This window comes from Stegostoma tigrinum, chromosome 4, assembly GCF_030684315.1.
Source record: "Stegostoma tigrinum isolate sSteTig4 chromosome 4, sSteTig4.hap1, whole genome shotgun sequence".
Lineage (NCBI taxonomy): Eukaryota > Metazoa > Chordata > Chondrichthyes > Orectolobiformes > Stegostomatidae > Stegostoma > Stegostoma tigrinum.
This window is the reverse complement of record NC_081357.1, coordinates 118865212-118882088: the sequence shown is the minus strand read 5'-3', so window position 1 is coordinate 118882088 and position 16877 is coordinate 118865212.

Sequence of the window (16877 nt, the reverse complement as noted above, 5' to 3'; positions counted from 1 at the left end):
ATCTGAGGTGCAGCGAACTGGGATACTTATTCATCAGCCAGCTGTGAAGCAGTGGCAGTGATGCATCCATCAGAATGCGCTCTAACCTGGCTAAAATAGCCATTGGGGATGTCAGTATCAGAGCTGGTGGACAGTGAAGTAAGTATCATTATCAGTGCATCCTTTAGATCAGCTGTGGATTTCTGCACTGAAGTGAAGGAGGAGATATCTTGTGGGACCACCTTCATATTTGTGGAGAATGTGCAGATTCCATTGGTGCCTTAAAGAAACAAAAGAGAAAATGCATTGTGAACAAGGGTAGGAGTTTGGACATGTTAAGAGGACTTTCACCGCAGTGGTAATGAGAGAGCAACACAGCAAAGCCCAATAATTCTTAATTGGTTGCAGGGACATGGAGGTTTCAGCATCACTGCAGGAGCTGTCACAGACTTCATGGTCCAGGGCCAGGTAACTCTCCTCATAGAGGTTGACAAGCCAAGTGTCCCACTCCTTCCAATCAGTCTTGGCTCTTTTTGTCCTTTTGGGCTGGAATCTCCAAGAATGCAACAAAGGTGAGATTGACTGAAATAAAAGCAGTTGCCATTGCTCCGAGCGTTTCTGGTGAGTTGTCCTGGGTGACTAAACAGGCAATATACAAGACATGCAGAGCAGGTGGTGTTGGAGATTTGGAGGTCAGAGCGAGTGAGGGAAAATGTTAGATGTAACAGTGTGAGTGGTTTCACAGAGGGAAATATCCATAGTGGGTGGACACATTCTATAAATTAATTCCAGAGAAAGTGTAAATGGAAGGGAAAATTAACATTATATGGTCAGTGCAAACTGAAGCCAGAGAATCGCAAATATGTGAATAGTTAAAAAGGCAAATACAATGTAAGATGAATGTATTGATTAGAATCAATTCATGGTGATCTTTTTTATCATAATCTTTGTAGATGTAACGTGTAAGATTTTTTAGGCCTGAACTTAATATTAATTGGATTGGTGTATTGAGACTGTTCCAAAAACAGACTTAAACACTGTAAACGGTCATAATTTTGAAAGCATAGTAAATTTTTAAGATGGAACACAGCTGAATAGCTTAATGTAGATTTCAGTCTCTGTAATTTAAATGGGTTAAAGTAAAGGAAAGAAACCACATTAATCTGCCAAGATCATAAATATGTCATTTATAGAGTATAGTATTAATTAGTGTAAATATAATAAAACAATTAATTTAGGCTTTTCATTTCAAGAAGAATTTAAAAAACATAAATCATCTTTGGTTTGAGAAGTTCAATACAATATCCCAGTTGTCACAGTCTCATATACAACTGCATGAAACTACGGCTTTAATAAGTGAAACAATTTTTCCTGCAGCAGAATCATTCATATATGGAACAAAATCTCAGCAAAATGTTTTTTTTAATATGTAGAATTTACAAGAAAAGGGTAACTATGTTTCACAAATTGGAAATAGATGTTTTGAAATTAACCAGCAGCTGTAACCTTCCTGTCTCCCTCTTGTAATTTTACAAATAACCCAATGTGAACAGAGCCCATGACATGAATACAAACAAAAAGTAACCAAATATTGACATACTTTCAACCTGCTAGAATTCATAGATGCAACAAACTAATTAGCACCATCACATTCATCCAAACATTCCAGCTCACAGTATTTATGAATGGTTTGATTTTTTAAAATAAATGTAATCATATTTTGTTAAGAAATGCTTAATAAAAAAGGTAAGCAACAAAATTCTTATTTGAGCATAATGAAATATTTACTTTTTAAAAATTTCTCCATATTTAACATGGAGCATGTTGACTGCATCACTGAAAGTAAATGATTCTTTCATGTTGAAGATAAGTAAATTTTCATTAAATATTTTGTGGCAATTACCAACAAAATTCTCTAAAGAGAAAATGTATAATTAAAATGTGCAACTACCGTGTAGGATACACATGCTGGGATCTGGGCAGAAATTATACCCTTGACTGACTCTTACACTCAGATAACCCCAGTGGGTGATTTTAGTGCTTTATCACTGACCCATCAGAAACACCACTGCATCATGTTAGAATGCTCCATGTGGATTTAATGCAAGTTTTCAGTTTAGTTGTTAGCTCTTTCAACCGAGTTTTCCAATAGGAGTAACCATTGGACTGTTCAGACAGATTGTGGTGGAATAGAGATAATGGGAACTGCAGATGCTGGAGATTCCAAGATAATAAAATGTGAGGCTGGATGAACACAGCAGGCCAAGCAGCATCTCAGGAGCACAAAAGCTGACGTTTCGGGCCTAGACCCTTCATCAGAGAGGGAGATGGGGGGAGGGAACTGGAATAAATAGGGAGAGAGGGGGAGGCGGACCGAAGATGGAGAGTAAAGAAGATAGTGGAGAGGGTGTAGGTGGGGAGGTAGGGAGGGGATAGGTCAGTCCAGGGAAGACGGACAGGTCAAGGAGGTGGGATGAGGTTGGTAGGTAGCTGGGGGTGCGGCTTGGGGTGGGAGGAAGGGATGGGTGAGAGGAAGAACCGGTTAGGGAGGCAGAGACAGGTTGGACTGGTTTTGGGATGCAGTGGGTGGGGGGGAAGAGCTGGGCTGGTTGTGTGGTGCAGTGGGGGGAGGGGATGAACTGGGCTGGTTTAGGGATGCAGTGGGGGAAGGGGAGATTTTGAAACTGGTGAAGTCCACATTGATACCATATGGCTGCAGGGTTCCCAGGCGGAATATGAGTTGCTGTTCCTGCAACCTTCGGGTGGCATCATTGTGGCAGTGCAGGAGGCCCATGATGGACATGTCATCAAGAGAATGGGAGGGGGAGTGGAAATGGTTCGCGACTGGGAGGTGCAGTTGTTTGTTGCGAACTGAGCGGAGGTGTTCTGCAAAGCGGTCCCCAAGCCTCCGCTTGGTTTCCCCAATGTAGAGAAAGCCGCACCGGGTACAGTGGATGCAGTATACCACATTGGCAGATGTGCAGGTGAACCTCTGCTTAATGTGGAATGTCATCTTGGGGCCTGGGATGGGGGTGAGGGAGGAGGTGTGGGGACAAGTGTAGCATTTCCTGCGGTTGCAGGGGAAGGTGCCGGGTGTGGTGGGGTTGGAGGGCAGTGTGGAGCGAACAAGGGAGTCACGGAGAGAGTGGTCTCTCCGGAAAGCAGACAGGGGTGGGGATGGAAAAATGTCTTGGGTGGTGGGGTCGGATTGTAAATGGCGGAAGTGTCGGAGGATAATGCGTTGTATCCGGAGGTTGGTGGGGTGGTGTGTGAGAACGAGGGGGATCCTCTTGGGGCGGTTGTGGCGGGGGCGGGGTGTGAGGGATGTGTCGCGGGAAATGCGGGAGACGCGGTCAAGGGCGTTCTCAATCACCGTGGGGGGGAAGTTGCGGTCCTTAAAGAACTTGGACATCTGGGATGTGCGGGAGTGGAATGTCTTATCGTGGGAGCAGATGCGGCGGAGGCGGAGGAATTGGGAATAGGGGATGGAATTTTTGCAGGAGGGTGGGTGGGAGGAGGTGTATTCTAGGTAGCTGTGGGAGTCGGTGGGCTTGAAATGGACATCAGTTACAAGCTGGTTGCCCGAGATGGAGACTGAGAGGTCCAGGAAGGTGAGGGATGTGCTGGAGATGGCCCAGGTGAACTGAAGGTTGGGGTGGAAGGTGTTGGTGAAGTGGATGAACTGTTCGAGCTCCTCTGGGGAGCAAGAGGCGGCGCCGATACAGTCATCAATGTACCGGAGGAAGAGGTGGGGTTTGGGGCCTGTGTAGGTGCGGAAGATGGACTGTTCCACGTAACCTACAAAGGGGCAGGCATAGCTGGGGCCCATGCGGGTGCCCATGGCCACCCCCTTAGTCTGTAGGAAGTGGGAGGAGTCAAAAGAGAAGTTGTTGAGTGTGAGGACGAGTTCCGCTAGGCGGATGAGAGTGTCGGTGGAGGGGGCCTGGTCGGGCCTGCGGGACACGAAGAAGCGGAGGGCCTTGAGGCCATCTCCATGCGGAATGCAGGTGTACAGGGACTGGACGTCCATGGTGAATATGAGGTGTTGGGGGCCAGGGAATTGGAAGTCCTGGAGGAGGTGGAGGGCGTGGGTGGTGTCACGGACATAGGTGGGGAGTTCCTGGACCAAAGGGGAGAAAATGGAGTCCAGATAGGTGGAGATGAGTTCGGTGGGGCAGGAGCAGGCTGAGACGATGGGTCGACCAGGGCAGGCAGGTTTGTGGATTTTGGGAAGGAGATAGAAACGGGCCGTGCGGGGTTGGGGAACAATGAGGTTGGAGGCTGTGGGTGGGAGGTCCCCTGAGGTGATGAGGTCATGAATGGTGTTGGAGATGATGGTTTGGTGCTCGGGTGTGGGGTCATGATCGAGGAGGCGGTAGGAGGTGGTGTCGGAGAGTTGGCGTCTGGCCTCGGCGATGTAGAGGTCAGTACGCCATACTACCACTGCGCCACCCTTGTCTGCGGGTTTGATGGTGAGGTTGGGGTTGGAGCAGAGGGAGTGGAGGGCTGCCCGTTCTGCGGGGGAGAGGTTGGAGTGGGTGAGAGGGGTGGAGAGGTTGAGGCGGTTGATGTCTCGACGGCAGTTGGAGATGAAGAGGTCGAGGGAGGGTAGGAGGCCTGGGGGTGGTGTCCAGGAGGAGGACTTGTGTTGGAAGCGGGTGAAGGGGTCAGTGGAGGGAGGGTTAGGTTCCCGGTTGAAGAAGTAGGCATGGAGGCGAAGACGGCGGAAAAACTGCTCTATGTCCGACCGTGACTGGTATTCGTTGATGTGTGGTTGTCGGGGGACAAAGGTGAGCCCCTTGCTCAGGACTGACCGTTCGTCCTCAGTCAGTGGGAGGTCTGGGGGGATGGTGAAGATTCGGCAGGGCTCAGTGTGGCTGTCTCCTCTGGGGTTGCAGGCTGTGGAGGTTGTGGGCGGAGCGATGATGTCGTCGGCCGTGGGCGGGGTTCTGTCGGCCGTGGGCGGGGTTCTGTCGGCCGTGGGCGGGGTTCCGTCGGCCGTGGGCGGGGTTCCGTCGGCGTCGACCGTGGGCGGGGTTCCGTCGGCGGTGGGAGGATCGGGGTGGGTGGCAGCAGCTGAGGTGAGGGTGGTGTGTGGGCTGTAGTACCTGGACGTGGAGGTGGTGACTGCAGCAGCGGTTCCGGAAGTTCTGTGGCCGGCGGGGGCGGATGTGACGTCATCGGTGGGGTCTCCGGCCGTGTCCTCATGGTCAATGGCGGCGGGTGCATGGTGGGGGAGGGGCAGGGACAGAGTCGGGATTTGGGAGGCGCAGGAATCCTCTTGTGGGGGGCAGGGGCCCGTGAGTTGGTTGTACTTACGATTTTTGGTGTCCAGTAAAGCTGAGTAGAACTGGGTGTTCAGTCTGTGGACCCTGCAGAGGATAAAAAACAGCAGGGGTCCTTTGCAGGTCTGGGAGAGGGAGGCTCTGAGCTGGGGCAGGCTGGATTGCAGTGCCTGGAGGTGCCGGCGCATGGCTGCGAGTGTCTGTTTCAGGACTCGCAGGGAGAACCGCTTCTGAAGGGTCTGAATATTCTGGGTGTAGAGGTGGTCACGGTTGGGGCCAAATTGGGAAGGCTGAAATGTAGACTGTAGTCCCTTGGGGATGATCTGGTTCCGTAGGCAGGTGCTGAGAAAGGTGATGTGGCTGTGGTACCTGGTTTGCTTCAGGACATGGTCGAGCAGTTTCAAGGCCGAAGAGATTACAAGAGCCTCTCCACCCCTCTCACCCACTCCAACCTCTCCCCCGCAGAACGGGCAGCCCTCCGCTCCCTCCGCTCCAACCCCAACCTCACCATCAAACCCGCAGACAAGGGTGGCGCAGTGGTAGTATGGCGTACTGACCTCTACATCGCCGAGGCCAGACGCCAACTCTCCGACACCACCTCCTACCGCCTCCTCGATCATGACCCCACACCCGAGCACCAAACCATCATCTCCAACACCATTCATGACCTCATCACCTCAGGGGACCTCCCACCCACAGCCTCCAACCTCATTGTTCCCCAACCCCGCACGGCCCGTTTCTATCTCCTTCCCAAAATCCACAAACCTGCCTGCCCTGGTCGACCCATCGTCTCAGCCTGCTCCTGCCCCACCGAACTCATCTCCACCTATCTGGACTCCATTTTCTCCCCTTTGGTCCAGGAACTCCCCACCTATGTCCGTGACACCACCCACGCCCTCCACCTCCTCCAGGACTTCCAATTCCCTGGCCCCCAACACCTCATATTCACCATGGACGTCCAGTCCCTGTACACCTGCATTCCGCATGGAGATGGCCTCAAGGCCCTCCGCTTCTTCGTGTCCCGCAGGCCCGACCAGGCCCCCTCCACCGACACTCTCATCCGCCTAGCGGAACTCGTCCTCACACTCAACAACTTCTCTTTTGACTCCTCCCACTTCCTACAGACTAAGGGGGTGGCCATGGGCACCCGCATGGGCCCCAGCTATGCCTGCCTCTTTGTAGGTTACGTGGAACAGTCCATCTTCCGCACCTACACAGGCCCCAAACCCCACCTCTTCCTCCGGTACATTGATGACTGTATCGGCGCCGCCTCTTGCTCCCCAGAGGAGCTCGAACAGTTCATCCACTTCACCAACACCTTCCACCCCAACCTTCAGTTCACCTGGGCCATCTCCAGCACATCCCTCACCTTCCTGGACCTCTCAGTCTCCATCTCGGGCAACCAGCTTGTAACTGATGTCCATTTCAAGCCCACCGACTCCCACAGCTACCTAGAATACACCTCCTCCCACCCACCCTCCTGCAAAAATTCCATCCCCTATTCCCAATTCCTCCGCCTCCGCCGCATCTGCTCCCACGATAAGACATTCCACTCCCGCACATCCCAGATGTCCAAGTTCTTTAAGGACCGCAACTTCCCCCCCACGGTGATTGAGAACGCCCTTGACCGCGTCTCCCGCATTTCCCGCGACACATCCCTCACACCCCGCCCCCGCCACAACCGCCCCAAGAGGATCCCCCTCGTTCTCACACACCACCCCACCAACCTCCGGATACAACGCATTATCCTCCGACACTTCCGCCATTTACAATCCGACCCCACCACCCAAGACATTTTTCCATCCCCACCCCTGTCTGCTTTCCGGAGAGACCACTCTCTCCGTGACTCCCTTGTTCGCTCCACACTGCCCTCCAACCCCACCACACCCGGCACCTTCCCCTGCAACCGCAGGAAATGCTACACTTGTCCCCACACCTCCTCCCTCACCCCCATCCCAGGCCCCAAGATGACATTCCACATTAAGCAGAGGTTCACCTGCACATCTGCCAATGTGGTATACTGCATCCACTGTACCCGGTGCGGCTTTCTCTACATTGGGGAAACCAAGCGGAGGCTTGGGGACCGCTTTGCAGAACACCTCCGCTCAGTTCGCAACAAACAACTGCACCTCCCAGTCGCGAACCATTTCCACTCCCCCTCCCATTCTCTTGATGACATGTCCATCATGGGCCTCCTGCACTGCCACAATGATGCCACCCGAAGGTTGCAGGAACAGCAACTCATATTCCGCCTGGGAACCCTGCAGCCATATGGTATCAATGTGGACTTCACCAGTTTCAAAATCTCCCCTTCCCCCACTGCATCCCTAAACCAGCCCAGTTCATCCCCTCCCCCCACTGCACCACACAACCAGCCCAGCTCTTCCCCCCCACCCACTGCATCCCAAAACCAGTCCAACCTGTCTCTGCCTCCCTAACCGGTTCTTCCTCTCACCCATCCCTTCCTCCCACCCCAAGCCGCACCCCCAGCTACCTACCAACCTCATCCCACCTCCTTGACCTGTCCGTCTTCCCTGGACTGACCTATCCCCTCCCTACCTCCCCACCTACACCCTCTCCACCTTTCTTCTTTACTCTCCATCTTCGGTCCGCCTCCCCCTCTCTCCCTATTTATTCCAGTTCCCTCCCCCCATCCCCCTCTCTGATGAAGGGTCTAGGCCCGAAACGTCAGCTTTTGTGCTCCTGAGATGCTGCTTGGCCTGCTGTGTTCATCCAGCCTCACATTTTATTATCTTATTATTGTGGTGGAATAGTCTTGTTGACATTCAGTTTTCCAGGGTTATCCTTTTAATATAGTAAAAGCTACAGAAGATCCACACAAAATTGAAAGCAGAACATGTTTTCCTAAAGGGATGGAGGTATGGAAAATTGAGGGATACTGTTTCAGGAGTTACTCAGGGTAGTGTCTTAGGCTCAACTAGCTTCATCAATGATATACCTTCTATTGTAACTTTGCTGATAATTGTACAATGTTCAGTGATAATTGTGACTCCTTAGGTACTCAAGCTGCACGTGCCCCTGTGCAGCAAGAGATGGATAATATTCAGACTTGAGCAGCCAGATGACGGGTAATCTCTACGCAATGCAAGTGCTGGCAAATTGCCATCTCTAACAAGAGAAAAATTAGCCACCTCTTTTTCACAGTCAATAATATTAATCAGGGTAAGCAATGATCTTGTGGTATTACTGCTAAGCTGTTAATCCAGAGGCCCAGTGATGTCCTGGGGGCCAGGGTTCAAATTCTGCCATGGCAGATAGTGGAATTTGAATTCAGTAAGAAATTTGGAAGTAAGAGTCTAATGATGACCATGAATCCATTGCCTTTTAATACATCTGGTGCATTAATGTCCTTAAGGGAAGGAGACTGGCATGCTTACCCAATCTGGCCTATACGTGACCCCAGACTCACAGCAATGTGGTTGACTCTTAACTGCCCTCTGGGCAATTAAGGATGGGCAATAAATGCAGGGTCTAGCAATTGATACCCTCAGCTTATGAATGAATTTTAAAAAATCACCAAATCCAGAACTATCAACATCCAAGGGGGTCACCATTGGCCAGAAATTGAATTGGGCCAGCATTATAAATACTGTCACTACAAGAGCAGGTCGGAGGCTAAGATTCAAGCAGTAACTCACTGCCCGACTCCCTAAAGGCTGCCCATCATCTAATCAGTTCCAAAATATAATACAAAATCATGACAGAATAATCTTCACGAACCTGGAAGACTGCAATTCCAATACTCAAGATGGTTGGTACAATCTGAAACAAAGCAACCTATTTGATTGGCTCCCAACCCAATACCTTATTTATCAATTCCCTATGAAACAACTGGGAATGGTTCATCAGAATTATAAGATTAACCAAAAGTATATGATTCGTTGTAAGGTACTATGGGATTCCCTAAGGTTGAGAGAAGTGTTGTATAAATATAAGACTTCCTTTTTATTCTTTTTAACACACTACGGGTGGCATACAAAGCTGCAACCTTTCTAATAACGCAGCTCTGAGATTGAAGATCAAAGGGACAATACACAATTACAATTCTATGCTGCAGACAATATAGGAGTTTGGATAGCTGTAGCGGGTGCCTGTCTGAGGACAGATGATTGCTGAAACAGGCGGGCTCAGATTTCTGAACTTGATGAGGGGAGGCTGAAGAGGGAAGCCTCTTGAATTTGGGAAATGGTCACTTAGTTATCAACTCGAGGAGTGGCAAAATAAATGAATGTCCTTTCTGTGGGGACAATGCAATGCATCTTTGGCATCACAACTGAAAGAGGAGTCGGCCGAGTAGCAGGAAGGAATCTGTCCAGGCGAAACAAAGGCGAAAAGCAGCAGTCAGTGTGCAACAAACACAGCAAATGCTGCAGGAACTCAACAGGTCTAGCAGCATCTGTGGAGAGAGAAACAGAGTTAATGTTTCAAGTCTGGTATGACTGTTCTTCAGAATGTAAGACTGTGAGATGTCGCTCACAGCACTAGGAGCAGAAAGGATGCAGTGTTCTCAGAATTAACAAATTGCCAGAAAACATTGTAGAGAACTTAATATAGACCAAAATGAAAGCAGGAACTTCTGGTGGAATACTGGATTAATCTATCAGAGTATGAAAGATGAAATGACAGCATACCAACATTACATAAGGGACAGCTTTTGTTAGCATCCAAAATCACTGGATCTGCACCTGAAATGTGGTTGTTTTACTGTCTTTTGCAACAGCTTATGGACCAAGTCTGCACTTATCATTTTATGTGCTGAGTCTGTTTTTTTCTGACTGAATTCCTATTTAATTCCACTCCACAAAGAATTGCACTCAGTAACAAGAATCATTCTGGAGGAAGTAATGACAGTGAGAAAAATTAATAAAGGAATGACTGACCACAGACCAAGAACAAATAGAGGGTAAACTGATTGAGCAGGTAGTGTCTGTGAATGTACTAGTAATAAAACCTCCCCAGCATGGAAACAGGCTAATTGGCCCAGTAAGTCCACACTGACTCTCCAAAGAGCAAACGAGTCCACCCATACTCACCAACCTATCCTGTCCCTGCATTTCCCATGGCTATTCCACCTAACCTACACATCTTTGGACTGTGGAAGGAAGCTGGAGCGCCCAGGAGAAACCCACACAGACTTGGGGAAAATGCACAAACTCACACAGGTTGTGACCTGAGGGTAGAATTGATTCTGGGTCCCTGGTGCTGAGAGGCAGCAGTGCTGATAAGTGAGCCACCATGCTGCAGCATATATTACTCAATATGGTAAAGGAAGAGGTAGGAATAGCAATACCAATTGTAGCATGGTAAGATGGGGAATGCGTACACATTGAGGATAGCAGGAAAGGATGGACTGAGAGAGATAGGGTTAGGGCTAAAACCAATCTCCTCCTTAAATGTCATTTTGAGCTAATGGTTGTTCTTTTCTACTACACCATAGCTCCAGCTACCACCCACAGAAAAGGAAAGTAAAGACAGGCAAAGAAGGAAAAGAAGAATAAAGTGCATTGAAGCAGGATAAGAGTCAGAGAAAGGTGTACTTTGCAGTGAGTGGCAATGGAATGATATTTACCTTTCACTTTGCTGACAACTACCCACTACAACTCATCCATGAACTAGTAATTTATCTTCCAAAAAGGAGATTGAAGAACCCTCACTGAATCTTGAATTCAAAACTGGATATAAAAATCTGGAAGTGAATATTAGATATAAATCATGTGCCAACAGCAAAATAAAGATTGGCAAAGTTAGATAGGATTAAGAGAGAGAGAGAGACAGATAAAAGAAAACAGTTCAAAAAAAGTTCAAAATGGCTTTGTTTTAAATTTCTAGCACTGATTAAATTCTGAAGTACTGACAGTCCACAAATGCAAGTTAAATGTTCAGATCTAGAGAAGCTGTTTTAAAGTAATTATTTGTACGATTAAACATCCACTTATTCTGAAATATACAGCATTAACTTTTTTGTCAGGTGTAATGAGTAACCTAACAAATTCCTATCATAACTTTACATTAGTATTCGGTATTGAGTTTACTGGTAACATTCTATTATAGGTCAGAGATTGTGGGGTTGGGGGTAAGCCAATTAACATCTTCTCACAATCCACAAGTTCTAGACTTCTGTGTTTGAATGTGCATACCCTGCGAGTTAGTATTGGATTAGCTCCAACAATGCTGAGGAAGGGAAACCTTACCAACAGGATTAAAGCAGAATTTGTACTATTACAAAGAGATAGAGAAAATAGTAATAACACAAAAACAACAAAGAAAGATGAAAATGAACATGAGAGTCAGTTTCAGCTTTAAAATTAGAGAGGTAATGCGGCACAGCAGATTTCTGCTCCTTTGGGCAATCATCCTGCTTTTCTTTGCACTGTGATTGTGACACTGTGGGCAATCAATACACAATCAGGCTTGCTTCTAATACAAGTCTTGTTCATCCCTCCAGCAAATTAATATGTCCACTTCCTTTCAATTAGTTCTAATTTCGTATTGATAAGCAGTAACATTTGAGCAGGTACATAACATGCCGCATCAGGCACAAAACAGGAAAATAAAACTTCATGGACAATGTGGTGATATACTGTTGTCTTGATCCACCACAGTCCTTTGGGGTAGATAAACCCATTGTGTTGTTACGGAAGGAGTTTCTGAATTTTGATCCAGTGATGGTGAAGGTAAGGTAATATAGTTCCAAGGCATGATAGTTAGATTCTCTCGTGGAGATAGTCACTACCTGGATCTTGTGTATTGAGAATGTCACTTTCCATTTCTCAGCCTAAGACTGAATATTGCCTCGGTCTTGCTGAGCTAAGGCATGGATTTCCATATCTGAGAAGTTTTAGTAGTGATTGGAACACAGGCCAGGTAGATCCATGGAGTATGAGATGACCGCTTAAATTTTGGTAAGGTTTCTTTTTCTGTCAATTCCTTCACACAAAGGAGTAAGTCTGAAAAAGATCCACAAAAACACCACTCCACCCTTGCATTAGCTATTACCTCAAAGACCAAACCTTTACAAGATAGTCAATTGGGGTAATGCAAAAGCATTCTTTTTGTAGTTGCAAAATATTGGTCTCCCAACAGCTCAACTTGACGATTCTCAAAACTTTTGTTCTGAAGAAGAGTCATATTGAATTTTAAAAAAAACCTCTGTTTCTCTCACCATAGATGTTGCAAGTCCTGTTGAGTTTCTCCAGCAATTTAAATTTCCATTTGTCATACCTTGCATCATCATTTAGGGACAACAGTTCAGTTCTGTTGCACTTGTGCCCAGTGGTGAATAGATGACATCTGAAAAATGGCAACTGTGAGATTGGTTGGTCCCGGGTAGGTCGTGGTGCTTGTGTCATTGGTCGGCCGGCTTCGGTCTCAAGACTCATGATGGAGGCAGTGGAGAGAAGATTGATTTCTTTCAGCTTTTTCTTTTTATTTTTTGTATTCTTGAAGGTTTCAAATGGTACCAGATTGTGGTGACAGTTGGAGCTTCTGTCTGTATTTTGCCATGTTGTTCATTGCAGAGAACAAATGACAATAAATCATCATTCATTGATTCAGGTAGTTCATTATTTTTCCTGGGTATCATTAGAGAGTCGATTGAATTTAAAATACACTCCAGCAGTTCTCGGTCATTCTTGATTCCAAGTCACAAATCATTAAATTTATGAAAATCAATTTGAAACCTCACCATGTTGGGATCTCCAATTTGCAATGCCACTCTCCACTTGTGACATTGATCTAAAGGCTCAGGAAGTGAAAGGGATATTCTTATGACCTTAATCTTCTTACTCTGTTGGTCACTCATTTCTTCCTTTTTTTTTCTTTATTCCTCCCACCACCATTGTGCACTCCAGCATTCTTTTCATCATTGAGCATAATTCCTCATAGGATAAAATGAAAAGGAACTGTGAAAATGAGACGTTAGTACTTTAGGTTAGCCAGTTACAGTCATACACACAGAATCACATCTTACACATTGTGTCCTATCATTGACATTATGGGGATTACCACTGAGCAGAAATTAAACTAGACTAGCCATATAAATACTGCGACTACAAGAGAATGTCAGAGTCTGGAAGTTCTGTGGCAAATAACTGACCTCCTGAGCCCCCAAAAATGGTTCTCCCTTGAAAAGGTGCAACTGAGGGAGTGTGGCACAGTACTCCCACTTGTTTGGATGTGTATAGCTTCAAGAACACTTTCAAAGCTCAAGACCACCCAGAATAAAGCAGCCTGCTCAATTTGCAACCTATCCACTATCTTCAATATTCACTCAGTCAATACTGGCAAAACTGACATTAATCCAACAAGGTGGGAAATTGCCTCGATACGTTCTAAGTACAACACTTATGGGGTCAATTACAGCCTATCAAGCAATCCTTGACTATCTGCAAAATGATGGAAGGTAACATCTAAAATGTTATCAACTGGCACTTGCAAAGGAATAACCTTCTCACTGATATTTTGACCTTATTACAGTCTTCATCCAGACACTAACAAGAAAAAAAGCTATAGTCATGAGGTTTAATGAGGGTTGCTGTCCTTGATATCAAGGTCACATTTGACAGAGCCTGCCATCAAAGAGCCCTAGCAATATTAATACCCATAGGAGTCAGAAAGAAAACTCTCTGTTAGTTGGAGTCATACCTAACACAAAGGAAAATTGTTAAGTTGGTTGGAGGTTAGTGATCTCAGTTCCAAGTTATCTCTTTAAAAGTTCCTCAGGGTAGTGTCCTTGACGAACAATTCTAAGCTGTTTCACTAATAGTCTTCCCTTCATCATAAAGTAATAACTGGAATGTTTGTTGGTGATTTCACAATGCTCAACACCATTTATGGCACCTCAGATATTGAAGCAGTCCAAGCTCGTATGCAGCAAAGCCTGGACAAAGTACAAGTTTTGGCTGACAAGTGGCAAGTAATGTTTGCATTACACAAGTGCCAGACAATACGTATCCAATCAGAGAGAATCTCTTTCATTATTTGACCTGAACACTTGACACTTTCAAAAGTATCAATGGTTTTAAATAGGGCACTAATGACATAATATAGCCCAGGAATCCATTTGGAAAATACAAACTAGCTACTTTAAAATTACTATCTTAATTAAGAGGCATTGATGCTCAGTAAATTTGCGTATCTTGTTTTACTCATACTTGCATAATAAATAGGCACATTAGAGACAAAACATTGCCTACAGCTGTCCATATTGGAATTAAACAATGTCAGCAGAATCTGAAAAAAAAAACGTGTGTATCAACAACAATCTTTGATTAACAAAGGAGAGAGAAACCAACTTAGCCTAATAACAGCAAGGGCACTGAAAATTCTTCTGTCCTCCCTCTCTCCCTCTCTCCCAAACTCAGAATCTAACTGATGAAAGGCAACTTAGACCAGAGACAATTGAGAACTGTAGGACATCTGCAGCTTCGCTCTTACAGAGGAAACAAAAGAATTGCTGAATGCTCTCACAACACAGCTTAAGTTATATAAATTTTTTGCTTTTATTCTCCCTGTATGTACTAGACAACCTTTGCCCCATCCTCCAACCCACTCCCTTTAACACATTAGTACCTTTTTTGTATGTTTGTGTGGATGTTGCGTTTTCTTAGTTTATCTTGAGTTTAATCAGTCACAGAACTTGATTTCTTTCACTCAAATAAACCCTGGAATTGGTTCTCCTTCATTTTCGATTTGGTTAATTCATTTTTGTTGAAATGTGATAGCTAATGCAGTAAAAAAAATTAAGAATATTTTTTGCAATCAACTGAAAGGGAGCTAAAAAGATTGTAGTCTATGACCCCTCCTCACCAAGTTGTAGCAGCTGCTAACTATTCAGAAAAACAGCTCACTACCACCTTCCCAAAGCTAATTAGTGATTTTTAATAATCGCTAACCTACAACACCTATGTCCTATGAAATAATAAAAGAAGTACCTGCAGGGCAAACTAGGATTTACCACCCACCTACACTAAGAAACAATCAAATGGCAACAAATTAAAATGTAATAAACAAACACAGGTAGATAGGACAAAGCAATTCTTCTCATTCTCAGTTGTTAGCTCTCCATACATTTCAAATATGAACATATTGAATTTTGATCCTACTCATACCTTTGATGGTTTTGGATTGAGTGTCAATATTGTAGATATATTTTTATAATGGGGCTTTCAATAAAAAGAGCTGAGGCACAAATTATTCTACAGTTATGTAACGTACATTTTTATTGTCTGTTTCATTATTATTTCTTCTTTTTCCTGCAGTGGTTCATTTTCAAATCCATGGGGTTTCCCTGCAGTTGAGACAGCACCTATGGATAGACTAATGCTTATCATTTTATCGCATAAACCAGCTTTTCAAAAAATTAGTGTCAGCTTACCATGATTATTACCAAAGGAAAATATTGTCAAATTATGTATGTATTGGCTTTTAACAATTTTACTTGTATTTAGAAAACAGCATGTGAGAAATATTCCGTAAATGACAAATCAAGTATTTGGCAAATCTGACCTGGGTAACATAAAAGTCAGACACCTCTGCATTTTGTCAGTGGTTTAAATGCTGGAACCATGTATCCCTGTTTAGTAAACAGGCAATATTTTTGTTAGCAGTTGATAATTTCAGATTGAGAGTTGCTGTGTTCTCTGGAGTAGTACCTTCTTCTATGGATCGACATGGCCAGTTTTGTTTTTCACAAATGGCAGTGACCGATAGAAATACATGGAACAGCATGACTTTTAAGACTGTTGTTTCACTGAATTCTGTCTCCACATAACCTTTTCTTTCTTTTATTGAGTGAGGAAGAATATGCTTCACTGTTATTGAAATAACATCACGCATAATGAATATGATAAATCATTTAAATGCAGTCAACTTTCTGTTTTTGAAGCAAAGAAAGAAAAGCTTTCCCAATAAGAACATAATTCTTTTAAAAACCATCTAGCTCTGATGCTTAATAATTAATTGAACTCAAATCTAATTAGTTCATGAAAACCAACTTAAGCACAATTACTAAAATGTTCCTATATGCTCATCCTCTATTCATCTCACTTACCCGTTTTTTTTTCCATTTGACATTTGCTTTTCAAAATCTTTGCTAGAACTCTGTCATGTCACCTCTCTCTGCCATATGTTGCATTAAATTGTTCCAGCTTTGCATCTGTGTGTGATTTTTGCCATTCTTTTCTATCAGCTAATCCATTCTATAAACTTATTTTACTGCTTTATTTTCATTCCTATCCCCTCTCGTTTTCCCATGCTGTTATTCCAGTTTTGCATTTAGTTCCATGTATTCAGTTGCAATACTTAGAACTTGCATTTAAGCGTTATGCCAGGGTAGATTAATTGACTGTTTTCTCACTGTAAGATACCACACATTGTGTGCATGTTATCGTTAAGCTCTAACTGTGTTGCAATACAAAGATTTTGCAGCCTAAACTAACAACATATTATTACTTGAAGTGTAGCAAATCAAAGGTATGTATACAAACTACAAACCCCACTTGTTTCCAAGACAGTGTATCAATAACCTTTCTTCCCAGGCAAAATGGAACAGGCCGACCAAGGAAATAATCAAGCCCCAGCCATCACTAGAAA